We start from the raw sequence: 12,355 nt of genomic DNA, 5'->3' as shown, positions 1-12,355 counted from the left end.
GCTCCTCCACACGTTGATCGGCACTGGGCCGGGGGGGGGGGGGCTCCTCCACACGTTTGATCGGCACTGGGCCGGGGGGGGGGGGGGGGGCTCCTCCACACGTTTGATCGGCACTGGGCCGGGGGGGGGGGGGCTCCTCCACACGTTGATCGGCACTGGGCCGGGGGGAGGCTCCTCCACACGTTGATCGGCACTGGGCCGGGGGGAGGCTCCTCCACACGTTGATCGGCACTGGGCCGGGGGGGGGGGGGCTCCCCAACATAATAATCCATTCTTTTTTGTAGACAGTCTTTTTGCACCACCAGTATGATTTGGATGGTCATACACCAGTCACGGGAGCATCTGATATTATCCGGCACTGTAACAAGTATGGACTGCAAATGAGGGCAATTGGGTAGGAGAGACCTTTTCAAGTCTGGTGTGGAAGTCATGGCTCTCCCACCTCCTTAGGAGTTTGGTCTCTCCCACCTCCTTGGGGTTAGTATTGGGGGGGGGGGGGGGGGATCTCTTCAGCTCTCTGCCATGTTGGGGTTTAGTCTCCCCTGTAGTATTAAGGAGAGGAGGGTCTCTGTCGTGTTGGGGTTTAGTCTCCTCTCTGGGAGGAGGTCTCTCTGTTGTGTTGGGGTTTAGTCTCCTCTCTGGGAGGAGGTCTCTCTGTCGTATTGGGGTGCAGTCTCCTCTCTGGGATGTGGTCTCTCTGTCATGTTGGGGTTTAGTCTCCTCTCTGGGAGGTGGTCTCTCTGTCGTGTTGGGGTTTAGTCTCCTCTCTGGGAGGAGGTCTCTCTGTCATGTTGGGGTTTAGTCTCCTCTCTGGGAGGAGGTCTCTCTGTCGTATTGGGGTTTAGTCTCCTCTCTGGGAGGAGGTCTCTCTGTCGTGTTGGGGTTTAGTCTCCTCTCTGGGAGGTGGTCTCTCTGTCGTGTTGGGGTTTAGTCTCCTCTCTGGGAGGAGGTCTCTCTGTCATGTTGGGGTTTAGTCTCCTCTCTGGGAGGAGGTCTCTCTGTCATGTTGGGGTTTAGTCTCCTCTCTGGGAGGAGGTCTCTCTGTCGTGTTGGGGTTTAGTCTCCTCTCTGGGAGGAGGTCTCTCTGTCATGTTGGGGTTTAGTCTCCTCTCTGGGAGGAGGTCTCTCTGTCGTATTGGGGTTTAGTCTCCTCTCTGGGAGGTGGTCTCTCTGTCATGTTGGGGTTTAGTCTCCTCTCTGGGAGGAGGTCTCTCTGTCGTATTGGGATTTAGTCTCCTCTCTGGGAGGAGGTCTCTCTGTCGTATTGGGGTGCAGTCTCCTCTCTGGGATGTGGTCTCTCTGTCATGTTGGGGTTTAGTCTCCTCTCTGGGAGGAGGTCTCTCTGTCGTATTGGGGTTTAGTCTCCTCTCTGGGAGGTGGTCTCTCTGTCATGTTGGGGTTTAGTCTCCTCTCTGGGAGGAGGTCTCTCTGTCGTGTTGGGGTGTAGTCTCCTCTCTGGGAGGAGGTCTCTCTCGGTATTGGGGTGCAGTCTCCTCTCTGGGATGTGGTCTCTCTGTCGTGTTGGGGTTTAGTCTCCTCTCTGGGAGGAGGTCTCTCTGTTGTGTTGGGGTTTAGTCTCCTCTCTGGGAGGAGGTCTCTCTGTTGTGTTGGGGTGTAGGCTCCTCTCTGGGAGGGGGTCTCTCTGTTGTGTTGGGGTTTAGTCTCCTCTCTGGGAGGAGGTCTCTCTGTCATGTTGGGGTTTAGTCTCCTCTCTGGGAGGAGGTCTCTCTGTCGTATTGGGGTTTAGTCTCCTCTCTGGGAGGAGGTCTCTCTGTCGTGTTGGGGTGTAGTCTCCTCTCTGGGAGGAGGTCTCTCTGTCGTATTGGGGTGCAGTCTCCTCTCTGGGATGTGGTCTCTCTGTCGTGTTGGGGTTTAGTCTCCTCTCTGGGAGGAGGTCTCTCTGTTGTGTTGGGGTTTAGTCTCCTCTCTGGGAGGAGGTCTCTCTGTTGTGTTGGGGTGTAGGCTCCTCTCTGGGAGGGGGTCTCTCTGTTGTGTTGGGGTGTAGTCTCCTCTCTGGGAGGAGGTCTCTCTGTCGTATTGGGGTTTAGTCTCCTCTCTGGGAGGAGGTCTCTCTGTTGTGTTGGGGTGTAGGCTCCTCTCTGGGAGGGGGTCTCTCTGTTGTGTTGGGGTGTAGGCTCCTCTCTGGGAGGGGGTCTCTCTGTTGTGTTGGGGTTTAGTCTCCTCTCTGGGAGGAGTTCTCTCTGTTGTGTTGGGGTGTAGGCTCCTCTCTGGGAGGGGGGTCTCTCTGTCGTGTTGGGGTTTAGTCTCCTCTCTGGGAGGAGGTCTCTCTGTTGTGTTGGGGTTTAGTCTCCTCTCTGGGAGGAGGTCTCTCTGTTGTGTTGGGGTGTAGGCTCCTCTCTGGGAGGGGGTCTCTCTGTCGTGTTGGGGTTTAGTCTCCTCTCTGGGAGGAGGTCTCTCTGTTGTGTTGGGGTTTAGTCTCCTCTCTGGGAGGAGGTCTCTCTGTTGTGTTGGGGTGTAGGCTCCTCTCTGGGAGGGGGTCTCTCTGTTGTGTTGGGGTTTAGTCTCCTCTCTGGGAGGAGGTCTCTCGTTGTGTTGGGTTTAGTCTCCTCTCTGGGAGGGGGTCTCTCTGTTGTGTTGGGGTTTAGTCTCCTCTCTGGGAGGAGGTCTCTCTGTCGTGTTGGGGTGTAGTCTCCTCTCTGGGAGGAGGTCTCTCTGTCGTGTTGGGGTGTAGTCTCCTCTCTGGGAGGAGGTCTCTCTGTCGTGTTGGGGTTTAGTCTCCTCTGTTAGGGTGGTAACCCCCTGTGTAAGTACTGGGGAGGAGGGTCCTTCTCCTGTGTTGGGACACGGATAATGGATGAGACGATGATGGTTGTATGTCGGCATTGATAATGATGAGATGATGATGGTTGGGTGCGTCACCTTTCACCCTCTCGGTGTCAGTGGTTTTCCTCCGGAGGTGAAAGGTGAATTGCGGTTAAATTGTGGAGAAGACTCGGAGTAATTTAGCTCTTTGTAATGTTCATGGATGTCTTAACCTAGATACTGGGGGGCGCTCCCCTCCTCCTCCTTCTCATGTCGGATTAACCTGCTCCTTCAGATCTTCTAATCCCGTCCTGAGAACTCGCTGGGAAAATGTAAACTAATTCGGGGGATAATTATCTGCCCCTCCCAGAATATTCCTCTCCCAGTGAGTGTTACGTCACCAGGAAATTTTATGCCCAGAGACAGATAATACCGGTACCGGAGTTTTATACACTTATCAGCCATAACTTTATGACCACCCACCTAATATTGAGGAGGTCCATCTCCATCAATGAACCTTCCACTCCCACCAACCTCCATGAACGAGCCTTCCACCCCCCCCCCCTCACCAACCTCCATGAACGAGCCTTCCACCCCCCCCCCACCAACCTCCATGAACGAGCCTTCCACCCCCCCCCCACCAACCTCCATGAACGAGCCTTCCACCCCCCCCCCCCACCAACCTCCATGAACGAGCCTTCCACCCCCCCCCCCCCCCACCAACCTCCATGAACGAGCTTTCCACCCCCCCCCACCAACCTCCATGAACGAGCCTTCCACCCCCCCCCCCCCCCAACCTCCATGAACGAGCCTTCCACCCCCACCACCTTCATGGCATGAGCCTTCCACCCCCCCCCACCCTCCATGAATGAGCCTTCCACCCCCACCACCTTCATGCATGAGCCTTCCACCAAAATCCATGAATGAGCCTTCCACCCCCTCCCCCCCACCCCAACCTCCATGAATCACCCTTCCACACCCCCCCCCCCAACCTCCATGAAAATCAGCCTTCCACCCCCCCCCCCCCAACCTCCATGAATCAGCCTTCCCTCCCTGTCTGAATGAAATTATGGGCCCTTCCTCCCCACCTCCATGGAATGAGCCTTGGCTGCCCATGACCCTGTCCCCGGTTGGCTGGTTCACCTTCCTTGGACCACTTTTTGTTTGGTCCTGACCACTGCAGACCGGGAACATCCCGCAAGACCCACCAGAGCTCCATTGTCAGAGTTGCTCTGACCCCGTCCTCTAGACATTAAAATGTGGTCCTTGTCGAAGTCCCTCCAATCCTTACACTTCAACCCACTTTCAGATGTCATTGTCAACAGATAATCAATATTATTACCTTTTACCTGTCAGTGATCTTAATGTTTATGGCTGATCAGTGTGTATATATACCCGGAGGGGGATAGTACGGGAGGTTTATAAATACCCGGAGGGGGATAGTACGGGAGGTTTATAAATACCCGGAGGGGGATAGTATGGGAGGTTTATAAATACCCGGAGAGGGACAGTACGGGAGGTTTATAAATACCCGGAGAGGGACAGTACGGGAGGTTTATAAATACCCAGAGAGGGACAGTACGGGAGGTTTATAAATACCCAGAGAGGGACAGTACGGGAGGTTTATAAATACCCGGAGAGGGACAGTACGGGAGGTTTATAAATACCCGGAGGGGGATAGTATGGGAGGTTTATAAATACCCGGAGAGGGACAGTACGGGAGGTTTATAAATACCCGGAGGGGGATAGTATGGGAGGTTTATAAATACCCGGAGAGGGACAGTACGGGAGGTTTATAAATACCCGGAGGGGGGCTAGTACGGGAGGTTTATAAATACCCGGAGAGGGACAGTACGGGAGGTTTATAAATACCCGGAGGGGGATAGTACGGGAGGTTTATAAATACCCGGAGAGGGATAGTATGGGAGGTTTATAAATACCCGGAGAGGGACAGTACGGGAGGTTTATAAATACCCGGAGGGGGCTAGTACGGGAGGTTTATAAATACCCGGAGAGGGACAGTACGGGAGGTTATAAATACCCGGAGAGGGATAGTACGGGAGGTTTATAAATACCCGGAGAGGGATAGTACGGGAGGTTTATAAATACCCGGAGAGGGACAGTACGGGAGGTTTATAAATACCCGGAGAGGGATAGTACGGGAGGTTTATAAATACCCGGAGGGGGACAGTACGGGAGGTTTATAAATACCCGGAGGGGGACAGTACGGGAGGTTTATAAATACCCGGAGAGGGATAGTACGGGAGGTTTATAAATACCCGGAGGGGGACAGTACGGGAGGTTTATAAATACCCGGAGGGGGACAGTACGGGAGGTTTATAAATACCCGGAGAGGGACAGTACGGGAGGTTTATAAATACCCGGAGAGGGACAGTACGGGAGGTTTATAAATACCCGGAGAGGGACAGTACGGGAGGTTTATAAATACCCGGAGAGGGACAGTACGGGAGGTTTATAAATACCCGGAGAGGGACAGTACGGGAGGTTTATAAATACCCGGAGGGGGATAGTACGGGAGGTTTATAAATACTCGGAGAGGGACAGTACAGGAGGTTTATAAATACACGGAGGGGGACAGTACGGGAGGTTTATAATACCCGGAGAGGGACAGTACGGGAGGTTTATAAATACCCGGAGGGGGATAGTACGGGAGGTTTATAAATACCCGGAGGGGGACAGTACGGGAGGTTTATAAATACCCGGAGGGGGATAGTACGGGAGGTTTATAAATACCCGGAGAGGGATAGTACGGGAGGTTTATAAATACACGGAGAGTGATAATTCCGGTAAGGTGGGTGACTCAGCCGTCATGCAGTGATCACCTGTCAGTCGGCGGTGCGCTCACCTGTAGAGGTGTTGCAGAGTCAGCATTGATGGGGGATGGGTGTGACAATGGCAGCGCTGAGCAGTAACTCTTTATTGTCTGGACCCGGGGCTGTGTAGTCTTTACAGGGTTATCAGTGGAGGGCTCTATAGAGGAGTACTGGGGCGGGGGGGGGGGGGGGGGCGGGGGTGGGGGCAAGTCATGTACAGCCCCCCCGCCGGCCCCTCCCACCAACCATGCATTGCATAGAGAAGCACAGAGACCCAGTGATGACATCACTGTGTGTAATGAAATGTTAATCGGGGGGGGGGGGGGGCGGCAAGGAAGGCGGCACATAATCGGCCTTGATTGGGATCTGGGCCCTCCAATGGGAAGTCCTGGATCCGGTGTATGTGATCGGGATTATACTGGATCGGCACATTATTGGATTTCTGCCGGGAAGGCGTTGGCAGCATTTCTCCTGCAGGTTGTAGAGGAAAAAATCTGGGGCCACACGTGGGCCCCTGAGCTGAGTGCCGGGTCTCGTGGACGGATCATTATTGGATACATTCTCTGGGATCAGAGGATACAATGTAATGTTTGTTGTCCGGTGCCGGTTCCCTGCAATCCGGCTGCCATGGTTGTGAAGTGTTATGGAAAGTTGGCGGAGGGATGGAGTTTGTGGGGGGGGGGGAGGGGATGTGGAGGTTCCAGTGACTCTGAATATTCCTGGCACAATGGAGGATTCTGCGGACCATTTCCATACCGAACCTCCAATGTGACGTCACATGATGGCGTACCCCCAGATCAGGGCAGTGCTGATATTTCTGTTATACCTTCTTCTTTGTATAAAAATTAGACAAGTCCTACAGGGATGGTGGGAACCCCTCATAATGGGCACAGCGGGTGTACAGACCCGGGAACTCAGCACAGGGATGGTGGGAACCCCTCGTAATGGGCACAGCGGGTGTACAGACCCGGGAACTCAGCACAGGGGTGGTGGGAACCCCTCATAATGGGCACAGCGGGTGTACAGACCCGGGAACTCAGCACAGGGATGGTGGGAACCCCTCACAATGGGCACAGCGGGTGTACAGACCCGGGAACTCAGCACAGGGATGGTGGGAACCCCTCACAATGGGCACAGCTGGTGTACAGACCCGGGAACTCGGCACAGGGATGGTGGGAACCCCTCGTAATGGGCACAGCGGGTGTACAGACCTGGGAACTCAGCACAGGGATGGTGGGAACCCCTCATAATGGGCACAGCGGGTGTACAGACCCAGGAACTCAGCACAGGGATGGTGGGAACCCCTCATAATGGGCACAGCGGGTGTACAGACCCGGGAACTCAGCACAGGGATGGTGGGAACCCTCACAATGGGCACAGCTGGTGTACAGACCCGGGAACTCGGCACAGGGATGGTGGGAACCCCTCATAATGGGCACAGCGGGTGTACAGACCCGGGAACTCAGCACAGGGATGGAGGGAACCCCTCATAATGGGCACAGCGGGTGTACAGACCCGGGAACTCAGCACAGGGATGGTGGGAACCCCTCATAATGGGCACAGCTGGTGTACAGACCCAGGAATTCAGCACAGGGATGGTGAGAACCCCTCATAATGGGCACAGCGGGTGTACAGACCCGGGAACTCAGCACAGGGATGGTGAGAACCCCTCATAATGGGCACAGCGGGTGTACAGACTCGGGAACTCAGCACAGGGATGGTGGGAACCCCTCATAATGGGCACAGCGGGTGTACAGACCCGGGAACTCAGCACAGGGATGGTGGGAACTCCTCATAATGGGCACAGCGGGTGTACAGACCTGGGAACTCAGCACAGGGATGGTGGGAACCCCTCATAATGGGCACAGCGGGTGTACAGACCTGGGAACTCAGCACAGGGGTGGTGGGAACCCCTCATAATGGGCACAGCGGGTGTACAGACCCGGGAACTCAGCACAGGGATGGTGGGAACTCCTCATAATGGGCACAGCGGGTGTACAGACCTGGGAACTCAGCACAGGGATGGTGGGAACCCCTCATAATGGGCACAGCGGGTGTACAGACCCGGGAACTCGGCACAGGGATGGAGGGAACCCCTCATAATGGGCACAGCGGGTGTACAGACCCGGGAACTCAGCACAGGGATGGTGGGAACTCCTCATAATGGGCACAGCGGGTGTACAGACCTGGGAACTCAGCACAGGGATGGTGGGAACCCCTCATAATGGGCACAGCGGGTGTACAGACCCGGGAACTCAGCACAGGGATGGTGGGAACCCCTCACAATGGGCACAGCTGGTGTACAGACCCGGGAACTCGGCACAGGGATGGTGGGAACCCCTCATAATGGGCACAGCGGGTGTACAGACCCGGGAACTCAGCACAGGGATGGAGGGAACCCCTCATAATGGGCACAGCGGGTGTACAGACCCGGGAACTCAGCACAGGGATGGTGGGAACCCTCATAATGGGCACAGCTGGTGTACAGACCCAGGAATTCAGCACAGGGATGGTGAGAACCCCTCATAATGGGCACAGCGGGTGTACAGACCCGGGAACTCAGCACAGGGATGGTGAGAACCCCTCATAATGGGCACAGCGGGTGTACAGACTCGGGAACTCAGCACAGGGTGGTGGGAACCCCTCATAATGGGCACAGCGGGTGTACAGACCCGGGAACTCAGCACAGGGATGGTGGGAACTCCTCATAATGGGCACAGCGGGTGTACAGACCTGGGAACTCAGCACAGGGATGGTGGGAACCCCTCATAATGGGCACAGCGGGTGTACAGACCTGGGAACTCAGCACAGGGGTGGTGGGAACCCCTCATAATGGGCACAGCGGGTGTACAGACCCGGGAACTCAGCACAGGGATGGTGGGAACTCCTCCATAATGGGCACAGCGGGTGTACAGACCTGGGAACTCAGCACAGGGATGGTGGGAACCCCTCATAATGGGCACAGCGGGTGTACAGACCCGGGAACTCGGCACAGGGATGGAGGGAACCCCTCATAATGGGCACAGCGGGTGTACAGACCCGGGAACTCAGCACAGGGATGGTGGGAACTCCTCATAATGGGCACAGCGGGTGTACAGACCTGGGAACTCAGCACAGGGATGGTGGGAACCCCTCATAATGGGCACAGCGGGTGTACAGACCCGGGAACTCAGCACAGGGATGGTGGGAACCCCTCATAATGGGCACAGCGGGTGTACAGACCGGGAACTCGGCACAGGGATGGTGGGAACCCCTCATAATGGGCACAGCGGGTGTACAGACCCGGGAACTCAGCACAGGGATGGTGGGAACCCCTCATAATGGGCACAGCGGGTGTACAGACCCGGGAACTCGGCACAGGGATGGTGGGAACCCTCACAATGGGCACAGCGGGTGTACAGACCCGGGAACTCGGCACAGGGATGGTGGGAACCCCTCACAATGGGCACAGCGGGTGTACAGACCCGGGAACTCGGCACAGGGATGGTGGGAACCCCTCATACCGTGGGTTCTTTGGTTGTGGGTGGAGTGACCCTTTATCCCCCCTCAGTAGCTGTGTGAGCGGGGAGTGGTGGTGTTCTGTAGTTTGGTGTCTCTGATTTCCTCGGACTATTCAGATCGATCGGTGTGACTTTTCCTCGCTGAGGATTTTACATGCTGCCTGGAGAGAGAACGTTGTATAGCAACACCCTCCTCACAAGTGTAGAGACACGTCGGGTGAGTTGCAGGTCTCAGCAGCTCGCCCCCCCCCCCCCTTGTGTAGGATGGTGTCACCTCCCCGGCAGCTGCGGGGTTAATAATCTGTGTGAATTCCAGCTGTCTGTTGGTGTTAGGAGCGTGACGAGCGCAGGATTGAGCGGAGGAGGGGGGATCATGGGAACACTTGGTGATCGGTATTTGTTCTCCTTCATTGAGGGACACAGGAATTCAGGAACAGTCAGGTTATACTGCCGCCTACAGGCCGGGACACTGGGAAGACGAAAAACATAAGCTGGCCCCATATGGCCTCCATCTCGCCCATCATGCCTCGGAGGTTGGTCGCCTTTTGTTCATCTCTGCTGATCGAAGTCTCCGTGTTTTGCTCTCCTTCTGTCTCCCTGGGTGATCGGCGGGTCCTTGGCTGGCGTTGGAGGCGTCCCTGGAGCCTGCTGGACCGGACTTGCAGGACTAGCCTGGAATGTGACCTCCAGCCACCAGGCTTTGCTTGTGGGGCTCTCCGGACTTCAGTGCACAGGGTTGGCTTTGAAACACCCTCCGGAGCCGCAACCCAGCCCCAAGGTATACCCCGTCCTCTGAAGACCCCGTCCTCTGAAGACCCCCATACTGACCCAGCCCCCGGGTATACCCCGTCCCCTGAAGACCCCCATACTGACCCAGTCCCCGGGATACCCTGTCCCCTGAAGACTCCCATACTGACCCAGCCCCCGGGGATACCCCGTCCCCTGAAGACCCCCATACTGACCCAGCCCCCGGGGATACCCCGTCCCCTGAAGACTCCCATACTGACCCAGCCCCCGGGGATACCCAGTCCCCTGAAGACTCCCATACTGACCCAGCCCCCGGGGATACCCCGTCCTCTGAAGACTCCCATACTGACCCAGCCCCCGGGGATACCCCGTCCTCTGAAGACTCCCATACTGACCCTGCCCCTGGGCATACCCCTTCCTCTGAAGACTCCCATACTGACCCAGCCCCCGGGGATACCCCGTCCCCTGAAGACTCCCATACTGACCCAGCCCCCGGGGATACCCAGTCCCCTGAAGACTCCCATACTGACCCAGCCCCCGGGGATACCCCGTCCTCTGAAGACTTCCATACTGACCCTGCCCCTGGGCATACACCTTCCTCTGAAGACTCCCATACTGACCCAGCCCCCGGGGATACCCCGTCCCCTGAAGACTCCCATACTGACCCAGCCCCTGGGGATACCCCGTCCACCCCTGAAGACTTCCATACTGACCCAGCCCCCGGAGATACCCCTTCCTCTGAAGACTCCCATATTGACCTAACCCCCAGGGATACCCCGTCCCCTGAAGACTCCCATACATAGTATGGTGGGTGGGGATGAGGCACCAGGAGCTTCTTCACCCCTACCAGATTTTGGGCACAACATTACATTTCCCATGGGAAGGATTAGGTTTGAGGGGGGGGGGGTAAAGCGCTGACATCTGTTGGGTGGAATGCCCGGATGGGTGACCCCTGGAGATGCATAGTCCCATGGCAGGGTCACCCCAGAAGAAACCTAGTTCTTCACTGTCACTTGTTCAGCCAGAAGGAAGCTCCTTCCCAACCCTGAAGCAACCCTTGGGTCTCCAGTTTGTTTCTACTGCTGGCCTACAATGACCTGGTCACTTCCAGCTGTCTGATACCCTCATCAGCACCAGCTGCCTGGGAGGAGAGTACCCGAGGCCTGGCCTCACTTTGGGCCTAGTTCCAGACGCATCATGTCTTCTGTATGATGTATGGAGGACTGTCCCACTACCACTGGTGACCTCCACCCGTTCTCTATGGCCACAGAACCTCTTTGTCCACCTTGGACTTTATCCCCACCATGTGTATATATGTGTATCCTGAGGGGACTACAGCTCTGTGTGTAATCTGGAGTGATCCTGCTATAGAGCTACAGTATCTGACAAAAATAAGTACACCCCTCAGTGACATTTGTGTAAATCTTTTCTTCTATGTTTTCATGTGACAACACTGAAGAAATGACACTTGTCTACAATGTAAGTAGTGAGTGTACAGCTTGTATAACAGAGTCAATTTCCTGTCCCCTCAAAATAACTCAACACACAGCCATTAATGTCTAAACTGCTGGCAACAAAAGTCAGGACACCCCTAAGTGAAAATCTCCAAATTGGGCCCAATTAGCCATTTTCCCTCCCCCGGTGTCATGTGACTCATTGGTATTACAAGGTCTCGGGTGTGAATGGGGAGCAGGTGTGTTACATTTGGTGTTATCGCTCTCACTCTCTCATACTGGTCACTGGAAGTTCAACATGGCACCTCATGGCAAAGAACTCTCTGAGGGTCTGATATAAGAATTGTTGCTCTACCTAAACATGTAGGCTATAAGAAGATTGCCAAGACCCTGAAACTGATCTGCAGCATGGTGGCCAAGACCATACAGCGGTATAACAGGACAGGTTCCCCTCAGAACAGGCCTCGCCATGGTCCACCAAAGAAGCTGAGGTCACGTGCTCAGCGTCATATCCAGAGGTTGTCTTTGGGAAATAGACGTATGAGTGCTGCCAGCATTGCTGCAGAGGTTGTAGGAGTGGGGGGGTCATTCTGTCAGTGCTCAGACCATACGCCGCACACTGCATCAAATACGTCTGCATGGCTGTCATCCCAGAAGGAAACCTCTCCGTCATACAGAAGTGAGATTTCTTCTGTATGACGGACTCCCTTGTCCTAGGCAGATGGATGATAAAAGCTCGCTGCTCTCACTTTTTGCTGTCCACACACAATGTGTTACCTCCAAAAAAAAAAAAAAAACATTTTTGGAACATTGGTTCGATGTTTCTAATTAATGGGATCAAATCGACGTTCACGTTCCACCGCAGTGACTAGAAAACTTCCTCGGTCACGCAGGAATATTCCTTCAGAAATGACATTCATTTTAAAACTGAATGTTAAAAGGGAAATTTTCAAACGACGTTCTTTTCATTCGGTGAAAGTCCCAAGATTTTTCGCATGATTATTCTCATCTGAAAATCGATCCGTGTGTGTGTGGCCAGCGTAAGGCTCGGTTCACA

The 12,355-nt window shown here is 55.2% G+C and overlaps 1 protein-coding gene across 1 annotated transcript in view; it reads left to right on the top strand.

Annotated features, from left to right (window-relative positions):
- The window catches only part of PTGFRN (prostaglandin F2 receptor inhibitor), a 51,393-nt gene that overhangs the window by 441 nt on the left and 38,597 nt on the right, over positions 1-12,355 (top strand). The gene's annotated exons all lie outside the window — the stretch shown is intronic.

Source organism: Lithobates pipiens, unplaced genomic scaffold (genome assembly GCF_037356315.1).
Source record: "Lithobates pipiens isolate NorthernLeopardFrog02 unplaced genomic scaffold, aLitPip1_a1.2 Scaffold_16, whole genome shotgun sequence".
NCBI classification, from domain to species: Eukaryota; Metazoa; Chordata; class Amphibia; order Anura; family Ranidae; genus Lithobates; species Lithobates pipiens.
Note: the sequence above shows the minus strand (reverse complement) of the source record. Positions and strands in the feature narration are given on the sequence as shown.